Below are 21,518 nucleotides of genomic sequence, written 5' to 3'. Positions count from 1 at the left end.
TCCCTCATCTCGAGCTAGGAGGCGGAAACGGGGCTCCCCTGGATGTGTGCGGGACCCCACGTGCTTCCTCTCGAGTGGAGACGGGTATGTCGGGGAACTTCTTGAGTTGCAGCAAGGGTGTGAAGGACCCTTTGGAAGTTCCAGTGGTTAGATGTGATTGGCCTCGAGAAGCCTCAGCGGAAATGGGCCTCATCTCGCCTGGAGGGCAAAACCTCCTGGATTTTCTCGAGTTGCGGCAGGTGCTCTCGACTTACGACGGGGACCTCAGGGATCCGCTCTGGTGGCCTCAGGAAAGGCCAGTCCCCATGCGAGTTCCTCGGGGGTGTCTCGGGATTCCTCTCCCGTCGATGCCGGGGCCTAAGACCTTGTGTGGAGTCGGGGCCGGAACCTGAGGATTCCTCTCCAGTGCTGACATGGATCTTGGGGTACTTCTGGAGTCTCCCCAGGGGAGTCAGTCCTCGTCTCGAATGCGGACATGCACTTGCGCTTTCCTCCAGAGCGGTAGCAGCAGTGTCACGCAGTCCGCCGCGTGGATCAAAGGATCTATGGTTTTCCCTCGAGTCTTTCCCACGAGGCTTTCCCACGAGGCTTTCCCACAGGGCTGTCCCACGTGCACACGTGGTGGGAGTCGATCCTCGGCTTGAACGTCAAGGCAGTGCAGGGAAAACAGGTTCCTCTGGAATGGACTGACACATCTGGGGGACTCTTGGAATGGTGGCACGACCCAGGAGTTCCTCTCGCCTTTCCTGTGGAGAGCGCCTCCTCTTGAGATGCGACGGGAACGCCGGGAATTCTTTCCCTACGAAACAGGGAAAGGATCCCTCATCTCGAGCTAGGAGGCAGAAACGGGACTCCCATGGATGTGTGCGGGACCCACGTGCTTCCTCTCGAGTGGAGACGGGTATGTCGGGGAACTTCTTGAGTTGCAGCAAGGGTGTGAAGGACCCTTTGGAAGTTCCAGTGGTTAGACGTGATTAGCCTCGAGAAGCCTCAGCGGAAATGGGCCTCATCTCTCCTGGAGGGCAAAACCTCCTGGATTTCCTCGAGTTGCGGCAGGTGCTCTCGACTTACGACGGGGACCTCAGGGACCCGCTCTGGTGGCCTCAGGAAAGGCCAGTCCCCATGCGAGTTCCTCGGGGGCCTCTCGGAATTCCTTTCCCGTCGATGCCGGGGCCTAAGACCTTGTGTGGAGTCGGGGCCGGAACCTGAGGATTCCTCTCCAGTGCTGACATGGATCTTGGGGTAATTCTGGAGTCTCCCCAGGGGAGTCAGTCTTCGTCTCGAATGCGGGCATGCACTTGCGCTTTCCTCCAGAGCGGTAGCAGCAGTGTCACGCAGTCCGCCGCGTGGATCAAAGGATCTATGGTTTTCCCTCGAGTCTTCCCACGAGGCTTTCCCACGAGGCTTTCCCACAGGGCTGTCCCACGTGCACACGTGGTGGGAGTCGATCCTCGGCTTGAACGTCAAGGCAGTGCAGGGAAAACAGGTTCCTCTGGAATGGACTGACACATCTGGGGGACTCTTGGAATGGTGGCACGACCCTGGAGTTCCTCTCGCCTTTCCTGTGGAGAGCGCCTCCTCTTGAGATGCGACAGGAACGCCGGGAATTCTTTCCCTACGAAACAGGGAAAGGATCCCTCATCTCGATCTAGGAGGCGGAAACGGGGCTCCCCTGGATGTGTGCGGGACACCACGTGCTTCCTCTCGAGTGGAGACGGGTATGTTGGGGAACTTCTTGAGTTGCAGCAAGGGTGTGAAGGACCCTTTGGAAGTTCCAGTGGTTAGATGTGATTGGCCTCGAGAAGCCTCAGCGGAAATGGGCCTCATCTCGCCTGGAGGGCAAAACCTCCTGGATTATCTCGAGTTGCGGCAGGTGCTCTCGACTTACGACGGGGACCTCAGGGACCCGCTCTAGTGGCCTCAGGAAAGGCCAGTCCCCATGCGAGTTCCTCGGGGGCGTCTCGGGATTCCTCTCCCGTCGATGCCGGGGCCTAAGAACTTGTGTGGAGTCGGGGCCGGAACCTGAGGATTCCTCTTCAGTGCTGACATGGATCTTGGGGTACTTCTGGAGTCTCCCCAGGGGAGTCAGTCCTCGTCTCGAATGCGGGCATGCACTTGCGCTTTCCTCCAGAGCGGTAGCAGCAGTGTCACGCAGTCCGCCGCGTGGATCAAAGGATCTATGGTTTTCCCTCGAGTCTTTCCCACGAGGCTTTCCCACAGGGCTGTCCCACGTGCACACGTGGTGGGAGTCGATCCTCGGCTTGAACGTCAAGGCAGTGCAGGGAAAACAGGTTCCTCTGGAATGGACTGACACATCTGGGGGACTCTTGGAATGGTGGCACGACCCTGGAGTTCCTCTCGCCTTTCCTGTGGAGAGCGCCTCCTCTTGAGATGCGACAGGAACGCCGGGAATTCTTTCCCTACGAAACAGGGAAAGGATCCCTCATCTCGAGCTAGGAGGCGGAAACGGGGCTCCCCTGGATGTGTGCGGGACCCCACGTGCTTCCTCTCGAGTGGAGACGGGTATGTCGGGGAACTTCTTGAGTTGCAGCAAGGGTGTGAAGGACCCTTTGGAAGTTCCAGTGGTTAGATGTGATTGGCCTCGAGAAGCCTCAGCGGAAATGGGCCTCATCTCGCCTGGAGGGCAAAACCTCCTGGATTTTCTCGAGTTGCGGCAGGTGCTCTCGACTTACGACGGGGACCTCAGGGAACCGCTCTGGTGGCCTCAGGAAAGGCCAGTCCCCATGAGAGTTCCTCGGGGGCGTCTCGGGATTCCTCTCCCGTCGATGCCGGGGCCTAAGACCTTGTGTGGAGTCGGGGCCGGAACCTGAGGATTCCTCTCCAGTGCTGACATGGATCTTGGGGTACTTCTGGAGTCTCCCCAGGGGAGTCAGTCCTCGTCTCGAATGCGGTCATGCATTGCGCTTTCCTCCAGAGCGGTAGCAGCAGTGTCACGCAGTCCGCCGCGTGGATCAAAGGATCTATGGTTTTCCCTCGAGTCTTTCCCACGAGGCTTTCCCACGAGGCTTTCCCACAGGGCTGTCCCACGTGCACACGTGGTGGGAGTCGATACTCGGCTTGAACGTCAAGGCAGTGCAGGGAAAACAGGTTCCTCTAGAATGGACTGACACATCTGGGGGACTCTTGGAATGGTGGCACGACCCTGGAGTTCCTCTCGCCTTTCCTGTGGAGAGCGCCTCCTCTTGAGATGCGACGGGAACGCCGGGAATTCTTTCCGTACGAAACAGGGAGGGGATCCCTCATCTCGAGCTAGGAGGCGGAAACGGGGTTCCCCTGGATGTGTGCAGGACCCACGTGCTTCCTCTCGAGTGGAGACGGGTATGTCGGGGAACTTCTTGAGTTGCAGCAAGGGTGTGAAGGACCCTTTGGAAGTTCCAGTGGTTAGATGTGATTGGCCTCGAGAAGCCTCAGCGGAAATGGGCCTCATCTCGCCTGGAGGGCAAAACCTCCTGGATTTTCTCGAGTTGCGGCAGGTGCTCTCGACTTACGACGGGGACCTCAGGGAACCGCTCTGGTGGCCTCAGGAAAGGCCAGTCCCCATGCGAGTTCCTCAGGGGCCTCTCGGGATTCCTCTCCCGTCGATGCCGGGGCCTAAGACCTTGTGTGGAGTCGGGGCCGGAACCTGAGGATTCCTCTCCAGTGCTGACATGGATCTTGGGGTACTTCTGGAGTCTCCCCAGGGGAGTCAGTCCTCGTCTCGAATGCGGTCATGCATTGCGCTTTCCTCCAGAGCGGTAGCAGCAGTGTCAGGCAGTCCGCCACGTGGATCAAAGGATCTATGGTTTTCCCTCGAGTCTTTCCCACGAGGCTTTCCCACGAGGCTTTCCCACAGGGCTCTCCCACGTGCACACGTGGTGGGAGTCCATCCTCGGCTTGAACGTCAAGGCAGTGCAGGGAAAACAGGTTCCTCTGGAATGGACTGACACATCTGGGGGACTCTTGGAATGGTGGCACGACCCAGGAGTTCCTCTCGCCTTTCCTGTGGAGAGCGCCTCCTCTTGAGATGCGACGGGAACGCCGGGAATTCTTTCCCTACGAAACAGGGAAAGGATCCCTCATCTCGAGCTAGGAGGCGGAATCGGGGCTCCCCTGGATGTGTGCGGGACCCACGTGCTTCCTCTCGAGTGGAGACGGGTATGTCGGGGAACTTCTTGAGTGGCAGCAAGGGTGTGAAGGACCCTTTGGAAGTTCCAGTGGTTAGACGTGATTAGCCTCGAGAAGCCTCAGTGGAAATGGGCCTCATCTCGCCTGGAGGGCAAAACCTCATGGATTTTCTTGAGTTGCGGCAGGTGCTCTCGACTTACGACGGGGACCTCAGGGACCCGCTCTGGTGGCCTCAGGAAAGGCCATTCCCCATGCGAGTTCCTCGGGGGCCTTTCGGGATTCCTCTCCCGTCGATGCCGGGGCCTAAGACCTTGTGTGGAGTCGGGGCCGGAACCTGAGGATTCCTCTCCAGTGCTAACATGGATCTTGGGGTACTTTTGGAGTCTCCCCAGGGGAGTCAGTCCTCGTCTCGAATGCGGGCATGCACTTGCGCTTTCCTCCAGAGCGGTAGCAGCAGTGTCACGCAGTCTGCCGCGTGGATCAAAGGATCTATGGTTTTCCCTCGAGTCTTTCCCACGAGGCTTTCCCACGAGGCTTTCCCACAGGGCTGTCCCACGTGCACACGTGGTGGGAGTCGATCCTCGGCTTGAACGTCAAGGCAGTGCAGGGAAAACAGGTTCCTCTGGAATGGACTGACACATCTGGGGGACTCTTGGAATGGTGGCACGACCCTGGAGTTCCTCTCGCCTTTCCTGTGGAGAGCGCCTCCTCTTGAGATGCGACAGGAACGCCGGGAATTCTTTCCCTACGAAACAGGGAAAGGATCCCTCATCTCGAGCTAGGAGATGGAAACGGGGCTCCCCTGGATGTGTGCGGGACCCCACGTGCTTCCTCTCGAGTGGAGACGGGTATGTCGGGGAACTTCTTGAGTTGCAGCAAGGGTGTGAAGGACCCTTTGGAAGTTCCAGTGGTTAGATGTGATTGGCCTCGAGAAGCCTCAGCGGAAATGGGCGTCATCTCGCCTGGAGGGCAAAACCTCCTGGATTTTCTCGAGTTGCGGCAGGTGCTCTCGACTTACGACGGGGACCTCAGGGAACCGCTCTGGTGGCCTCAGGAAAGGCCAGTCCCCATGCGAGTTCCTCAGGGGCCTCTCGGGATTCCTCTCCCGTCGATGCCGGGGCCTAAGACCTTGTGTGGAGTCGGGGCCGGAACCTGAGGATTCCTCTCCAGTGCTGACATGGATCTTGGGGTACTTCTGGAGTCTCCCCAGGGGAGTCAGTCCTCGTCTCCAATGCGGTCATGCATTGCGCTTTCCTCCAGAGCGGTAGCAGCAGTGTCACGCAGTCCGCCGCGTGGATCAAAGGATCTATGGTTTTCCCTCGAGTCTTTCCCACGAGGCTTTCCCACGAGGCTTTCCCACAGGGCTGTCCCACGTGCACACGTGGTGGGAGTCGATCCTCGGCTTGAACGTCAAGGCAGTGCAGGGAAAACAGGTTCCTCTGGAATGGACTGACACATCTGGGGGACTCTTGGAATGGTGGCACGACCCAGGAGTTCCTCTCGCCTTTCCTGTGGAGAGCGCCTCCTCTTGAGATGCGACGGGAACGCCGGGAATTCTTTCCCTACGAAACAGGGAAAGGATCCCTCATCTCGAGCTAGGAGGCGGAATCGGGGCTCCCCTGGATGTGTGCGGGACCCACGTGCTTCCTCTCGAGTGGAGACGGGTATGTCGGGGAACTTCTTGAGTGGCAGCAAGGGTGTGAAGGACCCTTTGGAAGTTCCAGTGGTTAGACGTGATTAGCCTCGAGAAGCCTCAGCGGAAATGTGCCTCATCTCGCCTGGAGGGCAAAACCTCCTGGATTTTCTTGAGTTGGGGCAGGTGCTCTCGACTTACGACGGGGACCTCAGGGACCCGCTCTGGTGGCCTCAGGAAAGGCCATTCCCCATGCGAGTTCCACGGGGGCCTTTCGGGATTCCTCTCCCGTCGATGCCGGGGCCTAAGACCTTGTGTGGAGTCGGGGCCGGAACCTGAGGATTCCTCTCCAGTGCTAACATGGATCTTGGGGTACTTTTGGAGTCTCCCCAGGGGAGTCAGTCCTCGTCTCGAATGCGGGCATGCACTTGCGCTTTCCTCCAGAGCGGTAGCAGCAGTGTCACGCAGTCTGCCGCGTGGATCAAAGGATCTATGGTTTTCCCTCGAGTCTTTCCCACGAGGCTTTCCCACGAGGCTTTCCCACAGGGCTGTCCCACGTGCACACGTGGTGGGAGTCGATCCTCGGCTTGAACGTCAAGGCAGTGCAGGGAAAACAGGTTCCTCTGGAATGGACTGACACATCTGCGGGACTCTTGGAATGGTGGCACGACCCTGGAGTTCCTCTCGCCTTTCCTGTGGAGAGCGCCTCCTCTTGAGATGCGACGGGAACGCCGGGAATTCTTTCCCTGCGAAACAGGGAAAGGATCCCTCATCTCGAGCTAGGAGGCAGAAACGGGGCTCCCCTGGATGTGTGCGGGACCCCACGTGCTTCCTCTCGAGTGGAGACGGGTATGTCGGGGAACTTCTTGAGTTGCAGCAAGGGTGTGAAGGACCCTTTGGAAGTTCCAGTGGTTAGACGTGATTAGCCTCGAGAAGCCTCAGCGGAAATGGGCCTCATCTCGCCTGGAGGGCAAAACCTCCTGGATTTCCTCGAGTTGCCGCAGGTGCTCTCGACTTACGACGGGGACCTCAGGGACCCGCTCTGGTGGCCTCAGGAAAGGCCAGTCCCCATGCGAGTTCCTCGGGGGCCTCTCGGGATTCCTCTCCCGTCGATGCCGGGGCCTAAGACCTTGTGTGGAGTCGGGGCCGGAACCTGAGGATTCCTCTCCAGTGCTGACATGGATCTTGGGGTACTTCTGGAGTCTCCCCAGGGGAGTCAGTCCTCGTCTCGAATGCGGGCATGTACTTGCGCTTTCCTCCAGTGCGGTAGCAGCATTGTCACGCAGTCCGCCGCGTGGATCAAAGGATCTATGGTTTTCCCTCGAGTCTTTCCCACGAGGCTTTCCCACGAGGCTTTCCCACAGGGCTGTCCCACGTGCACACGTGGTGGGAGTCGATCCTCGGCTTGAACGTCAAGGAAGTGCAGGGAAAACAGGTTCCTCTGGAATGGACTGACACATCTGGGGGACTCTTGGAATGGTGGCACGACCCTGGAGTTCCTCTCGCCTTTCCTGTGGAGAGCGCCTCCTCTTGAGATGCGACGGGAACGCCGGGAATTCTTTCCCTACGAAACAGGGAAAGGATCCCTCATCTCGAGCTAGGAGGCGGAAACGAGGCTCCCCTGGATGTGTGCGGGACACCACGTGCTTCCTCTCGAGTGGAGACGGGTATGTCGGGGAACTTCTTGAGTTGCAGCAAGGGTGTGAAGGACCCTTTGGAAGTTCCAGTGGTTAGATGTGATTGGCCTCGAGAAGCCTCAGCGGAAATGGGCCTCATCTCGCCTGGAGGGCAAAACCTCCTGGATTTTCTCGAGTTGCGTCAGGTGCTCTCGACTTACGAAGGGGACCTCAGGGACCCGCTCTGGTGGCCTCAGGAAAGGCCAGTCCCCATGCGAGTTCCTCGGGGGCCTCTCGGGATTCCTCTCCCGTCGATGCCGGGGCCTAAGACCTTGTGTGGAGTCGGGGCCGGAACCTGAGGATTCCTCTCCAGTGCTGACATGGATCTTGGGGTACTTCTGGAGTCTCCCCAGGGGAGTCAGTCCTCGTCTCGAATGCGGGCATGCACTTGCGCTTTCCTGCAGAGCGGTAGCAGCAGTGTCACGCAGTCCGCCGCGTGGATCAAAGGATCTATGGTTTTCCCTCGAGTCTTTCCCACGAGGCTTTCCCACGAGGCTTTCCCACAGGGCTGTCCCACGTGCACACGTGGTGGGAGTCGATCCTCGGCTTGAACGTCAAGGCAGTGCAGGGAAAACAGGTTCCTCTGGAATGGACTGACACATCTGCGGGACTCTTGGAATGGTGGCACGACCCTGGAGTTCCTCTCGCCTTTCCTGTGGAGAGCGCCTCCTCTTGAGATGCGACGGGAACGCCGGGAATTCTTTCCCTGCGAAACAGGGAAAGGATCCCTCATCTCGAGCTAGGAGGCAGAAACGGGGCTCCCCTGGATGTGTGCGGGACCCCACGTGCTTCCTCTCGAGTGGAGACGGGTATGTCGGGGAACTTCTTGAGTTGCAGCAATGGTGTGAAGGACCCTTTGGAAGTTCCAGTGGTTAGATGTGATTGGCCTCGAGAAGCCTCAGCGGAAATGGGCCTCATCTCGCCTGGAGGGCAAAACGTCCTGGATTTTCTCGAGTTGCGGCAGGTGCTCTCGACTTACGACGGGGACCTCAGGGACCCGCTCTGGTGGCCTCAGGAAAGGCCAGTCCCCATGCGAGTTCCACGGGGGCGTCTCGGGATTCCTCTCCCGTCGATGCCGGGGCCTAAGACCTTGTGTGGAGTCGGGGCCGGAACCTGAGGATTCCTCTCCAGTGCTGACATGGATCTTGGGGTACATCTGGAGTCTCCCCAGGGGAGTCAGTCCTCGTCTCGAATGCGGTCATGCATTGCGCTTTCCTCCAGAGCGGTAGCAGCAGTGTCACGCAGTCCTCCGCGTGGATCAAAGGATCTATGGTTTTCCCTCGAGTCTTTCCCACGAGGCTTTCCCACGAGGCTTTCCCACAGGGCTGTCCCACGTGCACACGTGGTGGGAGTCCACCCTCGGCTTGAACGTCAAGGCAGTGCAGGGAAAACAGGTTCCTCTGGAATGGACTGACACATCTGGGGGACTCTTGGAATGGTGGCACGACCCAGGAGTTCCTCTCGCCTTTCCTGTGGAGAGCGCCTCCTCTTGAGATGCGACGGGAACGCCGGGAATTCTTTCCCTACGAAACAGGGAAAGGATCCCTCATCTCGAGCTAGGAGGCGGAAACGGGGCTCCCATGGATGTGTGCGGGACCCACGTGCTTCCTCTCGAGTGGAGACGGGTATGTCGGGGAACTTCTTGAGTTGCAGCAAGGGTGTGAAGGACCCTTTGGAAGTTCCAGTGGTTAGACGTGATTAGCCTCGAGAAGCCTCAGCCGAAATGGGCCTCATCTCGCCTGGAGGGCAAAACCTCCTGGATTTCCTCGAGTTGCCGCAGGTGCTCTCGACTTACGACGGGGACCTCAGGGACCCGCTCTGGTGGCCTCAGGAAAGGCCAGTCCCCATGCGAGTTCCTCGGGGGCCTCTCGGGATTCCTTTCCCGTCGATGCCGGGGCCTAAGACCTTGTGTGGAGTCGGGGCCGGAACCTGAGGATTCCTCTCCAGTGCTGACATGGATCTTGGGGTACTTCTGGAGTCTCCCCAGGGGAGTCAGTCCTCGTCTCGAATGCGGGCATGCACTTGCGCTTTCCTCCAGTGCGGTAGCAGCAGTGTCACGCAGTCCGCCGCGTGGATCAAAGGATCTATGGTTTTCCCTCGAGTCTTTCCCACGAGGCTTTCCCACGAGGCTTTCCCACAGGGCTGTCCCACGTGCACACGTGGTGGGAGTCGATCCTCGGCTTGAACGTCAAGGCAGTGCAGGGAAAACAGGTTCCTCTGGAATGGACTGACACATCTGGGGGACTCTTGGAATGGTGGCACGACCCTGGAGTTCCTCTCGCCTTTCCTGTGGAGAGCGCCTCCTCTTGAGATGCGACGGGAACGCCGGGAATTCTTTCCCTACGAAACAGGGAAAGGATCCCTCATCTCGAGCTAGGAGGCGGAAACGAGGCTCCCCTGGATGTGTGCGGGACACCACGTGCTTCATCTCGAGTGGAGACGGGTATGTCGGGGAACTTCTTGAGTTGCAGCAAGGGTGTGAAGGACCCTTTGGAAGTTCCAGTGGTTAGATGTGATTGGCCTCGAGAAGCCTCAGCGGAAATGGGCCTCATCTCGCCTGGAGGGCAAAACCGCCTGGATTTTCTCGAGTTGCGTCAGGTGCTCTCGACTTACGACGGGGACCTCAGGGACCCGCTCTGGTGGCCTCAGGAAAAGCCAGTCCCCATGCGAGTTCCTCGGGGGCCTCTCGGGATTCCTCTCCCGTCGATGCCGGGGCCTAAGACCTTGTGTGGAGTCGGGGCCGGAACCTGAGGATTCCTCTTCAGTGCTGACATGGATCTTGGGGTACTTCTGGAGTCTCCCCAGGGGAGTCAGTCCTCGTCTTGAATGCGGGCATGCACTTGCGCTTTCCTCCAGAGCGGTAGCAGCAGTGTCACGCAGTCCGCCGCGTGGATCAAAGGATCTATGGTTTTCCCTCGTGTCTTTCCCACGAGGCTTTCCCACGAGGCTTTCCCACAGGGCTGTCCCACGTGCACACGTGGTGGGAGTCGATCCTCGGCTTGAACGTCAAGGCAGTGCAGGGAAAACAGGTTCCTCTGGAATGGACTGACATATCTGGGGGACTCTTGGAATGGTGGCACGACCCTGGAGTTCCTCTCGCCTTTCCTGTGGAGAGCGCCTCCTCTTGAGATGCGACAGGAACGCCGGGAATTCTTTCCCTACGAAACAGGGAAAGGATCCCTCATCTCGAGCTTGGAGGCGGAAACGGGGCTCCCCTGGATGTGTGCGGGACCCCACGTGCTTCCTCTCGAGTGGAGACGGGTATGTCGGGGAACTTCTTGAGTTGCAGCAAGGGTGTGAAGGACCCTTTGGAAGTTCCAGTGGTTAGATGTGATTGGCCTCGAGAAGCCTCAGCGGAAATGGGCCTCATCTCGCCTGGAGGGCAAAACCTCCTGGATTTTCTCGAGTTGCGGCAGGTGCTCTCGACTTACGACGGGGACCTCAGGGAACCGCTCTGGTGGCCTCAGGAAAGGCCAGTCCCCATGCGAGTTCCTCGGGGGCCTCTCGGGATTCCTCTCCCGTCGATGCCGGGGCCTAAGACCTTGTGTGGAGTCGGGGCCGGAACCTGAGGATTCCTCTCCAGTGCTGACATGGATCTTGGGGTACTTCTGGAGTCTCCCCAGGGGAGTCAGTCCTCGTCTCGAATGCGGGCATGCACTTGCGCTTTATTCCAGAGCGGTAGCAGCAGTGTCACGCAGTCCGCCGCGTGGATCAAAGGATCTATGGTTTTCCCTCGAGTCTTTCCCACGAGGCTTTCCCACGAGGCTTTCCCACAGGGCTGTCCCACGTGCACACGTGGTGGGAGTCGATCCTCAGCTTGAACGTCAAGGCAGTGCAGGGAAAACAGGTTCCTCTGGAATGGACTGACACATCTGGGGGACTCTTGGAATGGTGGCACGACCCTGGAGTTCCTCTCGCCTTTCCTGTGGAGAGCGCCTCCTCTTGAGATGCGACGGGAACGCCGGGAATTCTTTCCCTACGAAACAGGGAAAGGATCCCTCATCTCGAGCTAGGAGGCGGAATCGGGGCTCCCCTGGATGTGTGCGGGACCCACGTGCTTCCTCTCGAGTGGAGACGGGTATGTCGGGGAACTTCTTGAGTGGCAGCAAGGGTGTGAAGGACCCTTTGGAAGTTCCAGTGGTTAGACGTGATTAGCCTCGAGAAGCCTCAGCGGAAATGTGCCTCATCTCGCCTGGAGGGCAAAACCTCCTGGATTTTCTTGAGTTGCGGCAGGTGCTCTCGACTTACGACGGGGACCTCAGGGACCCGCTCTGGTGGCCTCAGGAAAGGCCATTACCCATGCGAGTTCCTCGGGGTCCTTTCGGGATTCCTCTCCCGTCGATGCCGGGGCCTAAGACCTTGTGTGGAGTCGAGGCCGGAACCTGAGGATTCCTCTCCAGTGCTAACATGGATCTTGGGGTACTTTTGGAGTCTCCCCAGGGGAGTCAGTCCTCGTCTCGAATGCGGGCATGCACTTGCGCTTTCCTCCAGAGCGGTAGCAGCAGTGTCACGCAGTCTGCCGCGTGGATCAAAGGATCTATGGTTTTCCCTCGAGTCTTTCCCACGAGGCTTTCCCACGAGGCTTTCCCACAGGGCTGTCCCACGTGCACACGTGGTGGGAGTCGATCCTCGGCTTGAACGTCAAGGCAGTGCAGGGAAAACAGGTTCCTCTGGAATGGACTGACACATCTGCGGGACTCTTGGAATGGTGGCACGACCCTGGAGTTCCTCTCGCCTTTCCTGTGGAGAGCGCCTCCTCTTGAGATGCGACGGGAACGCCGGGAATTCTTTCCCTGCGAAACAGGGAAAGGATCCCTCATCTCGAGCTAGGAGGCAGAAACGGGGCTCCCCTGGATTTGTGCGGGACCCCACGTGCTTCCTCTCGAGTGGAGACGGGTATGTCGGGGAACTTCTTGAGTTGCAGCAAGGGTGTGAAGGACCCTTTGGAAGTTCCAGTGGTTAGACGTGATTAGCCTCGAGAAGCCTCAGCGGAAATGGGCCTCATCTCGCCTGGAGGGCAAAACCTCCTGGATTTCCTCGAGTTGCCGCAGGTGCTCTCGACTTACGACGGGGACCTCAGGGACCCGCTCTGGTGGCCTCAGGAAAGGCCAGTCCCCATGCGAGTTCCTCGGGGGCCTCTCGGGATTCCTCTCCCGTCGATGCCGGGGCCTAAGACCTTGTGTGGAGTCGGGGCCGGAACCTGAGGATTCCTCTCCAGTGCTGACATGGATCTTGGGGTACTTCTGGAGTCTCCCCAGGGGAGTCAGTCCTCGTCTCGAATGCGGGCATGCACTTGCGCTTTCCTCCAGTGCGGTAGCAGCAGTGTCACGCAGTCCGCCGCGTGGATCAAAGGATCTATGGTTTTCCCTCGAGTTTTTCCCACGAGGCTTTCCCACGAGGCTTTCCCACAGGGCTGTCCCACGTGCACACGTGGTGGGAGTCGATCCTCGGCTTGAACGTCAAGGCAGTGCAGGGAAAACAGGTTCCTCTGGAATGGACTGACACATCTGGGGGACTCTTGGAATGGTGGCACGACCCTGGAGTTCCTCTCGCCTTTCCTGTGGAGAGCGCCTCCTCTTGAGATGCGACGGGAACGCCGGGAATTTTTTCCCTACGAAACAGGGAAAGGATCCCTCATCTCGAGCTAGGAGGCGGAAACGAGGCTCCCCTGGATGTGTGCGGGACACCACGTGCTTCCTCTCGAGTGGAGACGGGTATGTCGGGGAACTTCTTGAGTTGCAGCAAGGGTGTGAAGGACCCTTTGGAAGTTCCAGTGGTTAGATGTGATTGGCCTCGAGAAGCCTCAGCGGAAATGGGCCTCATCTCGCCTGGAGGGCAAAACCGCCTGGATTTTCTCGAGTTGCGTCAGGTGCTCTCGACTTACGACGGGGACCTCAGGGACCCGCTCTGGTGGCCTCAGGAAAGGCCAGTCCCCATGCGAGTTCCTCGGGGGCCTCTCGGGATTCCTCTCCCGTCGATGCCGGGGCCTAAGACCTTGTGTGGAGTCGGGGCCGGAACCTGAGGATTCCTCTCCAGTGCTGACATGGATCTTGGGGTACTTCTGGAGTCTCCCCAGGGGAGTCAGTCCTCGTCTCGAATGCGGGCATGCACTTGCGATTTCCTGCAGAGCGGTAGCAGCAGTGTCACGCAGTCCGCCGCGTGGATCAAAGGATCTATGGTTTTCCCTCGAGTCTTTCCCACGAGGCTTTCCCACGAGGCTTTCCCACAGGGCTGTCCCACGTGCACACGTGGTGGGAGTCGATCCTCGGCTTGAACGTCAAGGCAGTGCAGGGAAAACAGGTTCCTCTGGAATGGACTGACACATCTGGGGGACTCTTGGAATGGTGGCACGACCCTGGAGTTCCTCTCGCCTTTCCTGTGGAGAGCGCCTCCTCTTGAGATGCAACGGGAACGCCGGGAATTCTTTCCCTACGAAACAGGGAAAGGATCCCTCATCTCGAGCTAGGAGGCGGAATCGGGGCTCCCCTGGATGTGTGCGGGACCCACGTGCTTCCTCTCGAGTGGAGACGGGTATGTCGGGGAACTTCTTCAGTGGCAGCAAGGGTGTGAAGGACCCTTTGGAAGTTCCAGTGGTTAGACGTGATTAGCCTCGAGAAGCCTCAGCGGAAATGTGCCTCATCTCGCCTGGAGGGCAAAACCTCCTGGATTTTCTCGAGTTGCGGCAGGTGCTCTCGACTTACGACGGGGACCTCAGGGACCCGCTCTGGTGGCCTCAGGAAAGGCCAGTCCCCATGCGAGTTCCTCGGGGGCCTCTCGGGATTCCTTTCCCGTCAATGCCGGGGCCTAAGACCTTGTGTGGAGTCGGGGCCGGAACCTGAGGATTCCTCTCCAGTGCTGACATGGATCTTGGGGTACTTCTGGAGTCTCCCCAGGGGAGTCAGTCCTCGTCTCGAATGCGGGCATGCACTTGCGCTTTCCTCCAGTGCGGTAGCAGCAGTGTCACGCAGTCCGCCGCGTGGATCAAAGGATCTATGGTTTTCCCTCGAGTCTTTCCCACGAGGCTTTCCCACGAGGCTTTCCCACAGGGCTGTCCCACGTGCACACGTGGTGGGAGTCGATCCTCGGCTTGAACGTCAAGGCAGTGCAGGGAAAACAGGTTCCTCTGGAATGGACTGACACATCTGGGGGACTCTTGGAATGGTGGCACGACCCTGGAGTTCCTCTCGCCTTTCCTGTGGAGAGCGCCTCCTCTTGAGATGTGACGGGAACGTCGGGAATTCTTTCCCTACGAAACAGGGAAAGGATCCCTCATCTCGAGCTAGGAGGCGGAATCGGGGCTCCCCTGGATGTGTGCGGGACCCACGTGCTTCCTCTCGAGTGGAGACGGGTATGTCGGGGAACTTCTTGAGTTGCAGCAAGGGTGTGAAGGACCCTTTGGAAGTTCCAGTGGTTAGATGTGATTGGCCTCGAGAAGCCTCAGCGGAAATGTGCCTCATCTCGCCTGGAGGGCAAAACCTCCTGGATTTCCTCGAGTTGCCGCAGGTGCTCTCGACTTACGACGGGGACCTCAGGGACCCGCTCTGGTGGCCTCAGGAAAGGCCAGTCCCCATGCGAGTTCCTCGGGGGCCTCTCGGGATTCCTTTCCCGTCAATGCCGGGGCCTAAGACCTTGTGTGGAGTCGGGGCCGGAACCTGAGGATTCCTCTCCAGTGCTGACATGGATCTTGGGGTACTTCTGGAGTCTCCCCAGGGGAGTCAGTCCTCGTCTCGAATGCGGGCATGCACTTGCGCTTTCCTCCAGTGCGGTAGCAGCAGTGTCACGCAGTCCGCCGCGTGGATCAAAGGATCTATGGTTTTCCCTCGAGTCTTTCCCACGAGGCTTTCCCACGAGGCTTTCCCACAGGGCTGTCCCACGTGCACACGTGGTGGGAGTCGATCCTCGGCTTGAACGTCAAGGCAGTGCAGGGAAAACAGGTTCCTCTGGAATGGACTGACACATCTGGGGGACTCTTGGAATGGTGGCACGACCCTGGAGTTCCTCTCGCCTTTCCTGTGGAGAGCGCCTCCTCTTGAGATGTGACGGGAACGTCGGGAATTCTTTCCCTACGAAACAGGGAAAGGATCCCTCATCTCGAGCTAGGAGGCGGAAACGGGGCTCCCCTGGATGTGTGCGGGACCCACGTGCTTCCTCTCGAGTGGAGACGGGTATGGCGGGGAACTTCTTGAGTTGCAGCAAGGGTGTGAATGACCCTTTGGAAGTTCCAGTGGTTAGACGTGATTAGCCTCTAGAAGCCTCAGCGGAAATGGGCCTCATCTCGCCTGGAGGGCAAAACCTCCTGGATTTTCTCGAGTTGCGGCAGGTGCTCTCGACTTACGACGGGGACCTCAGGGACCCGCTCTGGTGGCCTCCGGAAAGGCCAGTCCCCATGCAAGTTCCTCGGGGGCCTCTCGGGATTCCTCTCCCGTCGATGCCGGGGCCTAAGACCTTGTGTGGAGTCGGGGCTGGAACCTGAGGATTCCTCTCCAGTGCTGACATGGATCTTGGGGTACTTCTGGAGTCTCCCCAGGGGAGTCAGTCCTCGTCTCGAATGCGGGCATGCACTTGCGCTTTCCTCCAGAGCGGTAGCAGCAGTGTCACGCAGTCCGCCGCGTGGATCAAAGGATCTATGGTTTTCCCTCGAGTCTTTCCCACGAGGCTTTCCCACGAGGCTTTCCCACAGGGCTGTTCCACGTGCACACGTGGTGGGAGTCGATCCTCGGCTTGAACGTCAAGGCAGTGCAGGGAAAACAGGTTCCTCTGGAATGGCCTGACACATCTGGGCGACTCTTGGAATGGGGCACGACCCTGGAGTTCCTCTCGCCTTTCCTGTGGAGAGCGCCTCCTCTTGAGATGCGACGGGAACGCCGGGAATTCTTTCCCTACGAAACAGGGAAAGGATCCCTCATCTCGATCTAGGAGGCGGAAACGGGGCTCCCATGGATGTGTGCGGGACATCACGTGCTTCCTCTCGAGTGGAGACGGGTATGTCGGGGAACTTCTTGAGTTGCAGCAAGGGTGTGAAGGACCCTTTGGAAGTTCCAGTGGTTAGCTGTGATTGGCCTCGAGAAGCCTCAGCGGAAATGGGCCTCATCTCGCCTGGAGGGCAAAACCTCCTGGATTTTCTTGAGTTGCGGCAGGTGCTCTCGACTTACGACGGGGACCTCAGGGACCCGCTCTGGTGGCCTCAGGAAAGGCCAGTCCCCATGCGAGTTCCTCAGGGGCCTCTCGGGATTCCTCTCCCGTCGATGCCGGGGCCTAAGACCTTGTGTGGAGTCGGGGCCGGAACCTGAGGATTCCTCTCCAGTGCTGACATGGATCTTGGGGTACTTCTGGAGTCTCCCCAGGGGAGTCAGTCCTCGTCTCGAATGCGGTCATGCATTGCGCTTTCCTCCAGAGCGGTAGCAGCAGTGTCATCCAGTCCGCCGCGTGGATCAAAGGATCTAAGGTTTTCCCTCGAGTCTTTCCCACGAGGCTTTCCCACGAGGCTTTCCCACAGGGCTGTCCCACGTGCACACGTGGTGGGAGTCGATCCTCGGCTTGAACGTCAAGGCAGTGCAGGGAAAACAGGTTCCTCTGGAATGGACTGACACATCTGGGGGACTCTTGGAATGGTGGCACGACCCTGGAGTTCCTCTCGCCTTTCCTGTGGAGAGCGCCTCCTCTTGAGATGTGACGGGAACGCCGGGAATTCTTTCCCTACGAAACAGGGAAAGGATCCCTCATCTCGAGCTAGCAGGCGGAAACGGGGCTCCCCTGGATGTGTGCGGGACCCACGTGCTTCCTCTCGAGTGGAGACGGGTATGTCGGGGAACTTCTTGAGTTGCAGCAAGGGTGTGAATGACCCTTTGGAAGTTCCAGTGGTTAGACGTGATTAGCCTCTAGAAGCCTCAGCGGAAATGGGCCTCATCTCGCCTGGAGGGCAAAACCTCCTGGATTTTCTCGAGTTGCGGCAGGTGCTCTCGACTTACGACGGGGACCTCAGGGACCCGCTCTGGTGGCCTCAGGAAAGGCCAGTCCCCATGCGAGTTCCTCGGGGGCCTCTCGGGATTCCTCTCCCGTCGATGCCGGGGCCTAAGACCTTGTGTGGAGTCGGGGCTGGAACCTGAGGATTCCTCTCCAGTGCTGACATGGATCTTGGGGTACTTCTGGAGTCTCCCCAGGGGAGTCAGTCCTCGTCTCGAATGCGGGCATGCACTTGCGCTTTCCTCCAGAGCGGTAGCAGCAGTGTCACGCAGTCCGCCGCGTGGATCAAAGGATCTATGGTTTTCCCTCGAGTCTTTCCCACGAGGCTTTCCCACGAGGCTTTCCCACAGGGCTGTCCCACGTGCACACGTGGTGGGAGTCGATCCTCGGCTTGAACGTCAAGGCAGTACAGGGAAAACAGGTTCCTCTGGAATGGCCTGACACATCTGGGCGACTCTTGGAATGGGGCACGACCCTGGAGTTCCTCTCGCCTTTCCTGTGGAGAGCGCCTCCTCTTGAGATGCGACGGGAACGCCGGGAATTCTTTCCCTACGAAACAGGGAAAGGATCCCTCATCTCGATCTAGGAGGCGGAAACGGGGCTCCCCTGGATGTGTGCGGGACATCACGTGCTTCCTCTCGAGTGGAGACGGGTATGTCGGGGAACTTCTTGAGTTGCAGCAAGGGTGTGAAGGACCCTTTGGAAGTTCCAGTGGTTAGATGTGATTGGCCTCGAGAAGCCTCAGCGGAAATGGGCCTCATCTCGCCTGGAGGGCAAAACCTCCTGGATTTTCTTGAGTTGCGGCAGGTGCTCTCGACTTACGACGGGGACCTCAGGGACCCGCTCTGGTGGCCTCAGGAAAGGCCAGTCCCCATGCGAGTTCCTCGGAGGCCTCTCGGGATTCCTCTCCCGTCGATGCCGGGGCCTAAGACCTTGTGTGGAGTCGGGGCCGGAACCTGAGGATTCCTCTCCAGTGCTGAAATGGATCTTGGGATACTTCTGGAGTCTCCCCAGGGGAGTCAGTCCTCGTCTCGAATGCGGTCATGCATTGCGCTTTCCTCCAGAGCGGTAGCAGCAGTGTCACGCAGTCCTCCGCGTGGATCAAAGGATCTATGGTTTTCCCTCGAGTCTTTCCCACGAGGCTTTCCCACGAGGCTTTCCCACAGGGCTGTCCCACGTGCACACGTGGTGGGAGTCCATCCTCGGCTTGAACGTCAAGGCAGTGCAGGGAAAACAGGTTCCTCTGGAATGGACTGACACATCTGGGGGACTCTTGGAATGGTGGCACGACCCAGGAGTTCCTCTCGCCTTTCCTGTGGAGAGCGCCTCCTCTTGAGATGCGACGGGAACGCCGGGAATTCTTTCCCTACGAAACAGGGAAAGGATCCCTCATCTCGAGCTAGGAGGCGGAAACGGGGCTCCCCTGGATGTGTGCGGGACTCACGTGCTTCCTCTCGAGTGGAGACGGGTATGTCGGGGAACTTCTTGAGTTGCAGCAAGGGTGTGAAGGACCCTTTGGAAGTTCCAGTGGTTAGACGTGATTAGCCTCGAGAAGCCTCAGCGGAAATGGGCCTCATCTCGCCTGGAGGGCAAAAGCTCCTGGATTTTCTCGAGTTGCGGCAGGTGCTCTCGACTTACGACGGGGACCTCAGGGACCCGCTCTGGTGGCCTCAGGAAAGGCCAGTCCCCATGCGAGTTCCTCGGGGGCCTCTCGGGATTCTTCTCCCATCGATGCCGGGGCCTAAGACCTTGTGTGGAGTCGGGGCTGGAACCTGAGGATTCCTCTCCAGTGCTGACATGGATCTTGGGGTACTTCTGGAGTCTCCCCAGGGGAGTCAGTCCTCGTCTCGAATGCGGGCATGCACTTGCGCTTTCCTCCTGAGCGGTAGCAGCAGTGTCACGCAGTCCGCCGCGTGGATCAAAGGATCTATGGTTTTCCCTCGAGTCTTTCCCACGAGGCTTTCCCACGAGGCTTTCCCACAGGGCTGTCCCACGTGCACACGTGGTGGGAGTCGATCCTCGGCTTGAACGTCAAGGCAGTGCAGGGAAAACAGGTTCCTCTGGAATGGACTGACACATCTGGGGGACTCTTGAAATGGTGGCACGACCCTGGAGTTCCTCTCGCCTTTCCTGTGGAGAGCGCCTCCTCTTGAGATGCGACGGGAACGCCGGGAATTCTTTCCCTACGAAACAGGGAAAGGATCCCTCATCTCGAGCTAGGAGGCGGAAACGGGGCTCCCCTGGATGTGTGCGGGACACCACGTGCTTCCTCTCGAGTGGAGATTGATATGTCGGGGAACTTCTTGAGTTGCAGCAAGGGTGTGAAGGACCCTTTGGAAGTTCCAGTGGTTAGATGTGATTGGCCTCGAGAAGCCTCAGCGGAAATGGGCCTCATCTCGCCTGGAGGGCAAAACCTCCTGGATTTTCTCGAGTTGCGGCAGGTGCTCTCGACTTACGACGGGGACCTCAGGGACCCGCTCTGGTGGCCTCAGGAAAGGCCAGTCCCCATGCGAGTTCCTCGGGGGCCTCTCGGGATTCCTCTCCCGTCGATGCCGGGGCCTAAGACCTTGTGTGGAGTCGGGGCCGGAACCTGAGGATTCCTCTCCAGTGCTGACATGGATCTTGGGGTACTTCTGGAGTCTCCCCAGGGGAGTCAGTCCTCGTCTCGAATGCGGGCATGCACTTGCGCTTTCCTCCAGAGCGGTAGCAGCAGTGTCACGCAGTCCGCCGCGTGGATCAAAGGATCTATGGTTTTCCCTCGAGTCTTTCCCACGAGGCTTTCCCACGAGGCTTTCCCACAGGCTGTCCCACGTGCACACGTGGTGGGAGTCGATCCTCGGCTTGAACGTCAAGGCAGTGCAGGGAAAACAGGTTCCTCTGGAATGGACTGACACATCTGGGGGACTCTTGGAATGGTGGCACGACCCTGGAGTTCCTCTCGCCTTTCCTGTGGAGAGCGCCTCCTCTTGAGATGCGACGGGAACGCCGGGAATTCTTTCCCTACGAAACAGGGAAAGGATCCCTCATCTCGAGCTAGGAGGCGGAAACGGGGCTCCCCTGGATGTGTGCGGTACCCCACGTGCTTCCTCTCGAGTGGAGTCGGGTATGTCGGGGAACTTCTTGAGTTGCAGCAAGGGTGTGAAGGACCCTTTGGAAGTTCCAGTGGTTAGATGTGATTGGCCTCGGGAAGCCTCAGCGGAAGTGGGCCTCATCTCGCCTGGAGGGCAAAACCTCCTGGATTTTCTCGAGTTGCGGCAGGTGCTCTCGACTTACGACGGGGACCTCAGGGAACCGCTCTGGTGGCCTCAGGAAAGGCCAGTCCCCATGCGAGTTCCTCGGGGGCGTCTCGGGATTCCTCTCCCGTCGATGCCGGGGCCTAAGACCTTGTGTGGAGTCGGGGCCGGAACCTGAGGATTCCTCTCCAGTGCTGACATGGATCTTGGGGTACTACTGGAGTCTCCCCAGGGGAGTCAGTCCTCGTCTCGAATGCGGTCATGCATTGCGCTTTCCTCCAGAGCGGTAGCAGCAGTGTCACACAGTCCGCCGCGTGGATCAAAGGATCTATGGTTTTCCCTCGAGTCTTTCCCACGAGGCTTTCCCACGAGGCTTTCCCACAGGGCTGTCCCACGTGCACACGTGGTGGGAGTCGATCCTCGGCTTGAACGTCAAGGCAGTGCAGGGAAAACAGGTTCCTCTGGAATGGACTGACACATCTGGGGGACTCTTGGAATGGTGGCACGACCCAGGAGTTCCTCTCGCCTTTCCTGTGGAGAGCGCCTCCTCTTGAGATGCGACGGGAACGCCGGGAATTCTTTCCCTACGAAACAGGGAAAGGATCCCTCATCTCGAGCTAGGAGGCGGAAACGGGGCTCCCATGGATGTGTGCGGGACCCACGTGCTTCCTCTCGAGTGGAGACGGGTATGTCGGGGAACTTCTTGAGTTGCAGCAAGGGTGTGAAGGACCCTTTGGAAGTTCCAGTGGTTAGACGTGATTAGCCTCGAGAAGCCTCAGCGGAAATGGGCCTCATCTCGCCTGGAGGGCAAAACCTCCTGGATTTCCTCGAGTTGCCGCAGGTGCTCTCGACTTACGACGGGGACCTCAGGGACCCGCTCTGGTGGCC

Source organism: Ovis canadensis, chromosome 25, assembly GCF_042477335.2.
Source record: "Ovis canadensis isolate MfBH-ARS-UI-01 breed Bighorn chromosome 25, ARS-UI_OviCan_v2, whole genome shotgun sequence".
NCBI classification, from domain to species: Eukaryota; Metazoa; Chordata; class Mammalia; order Artiodactyla; family Bovidae; genus Ovis; species Ovis canadensis.
The sequence above is the reverse complement of the archived record's forward strand: the minus strand, read 5'-3'. Positions refer to the sequence as shown.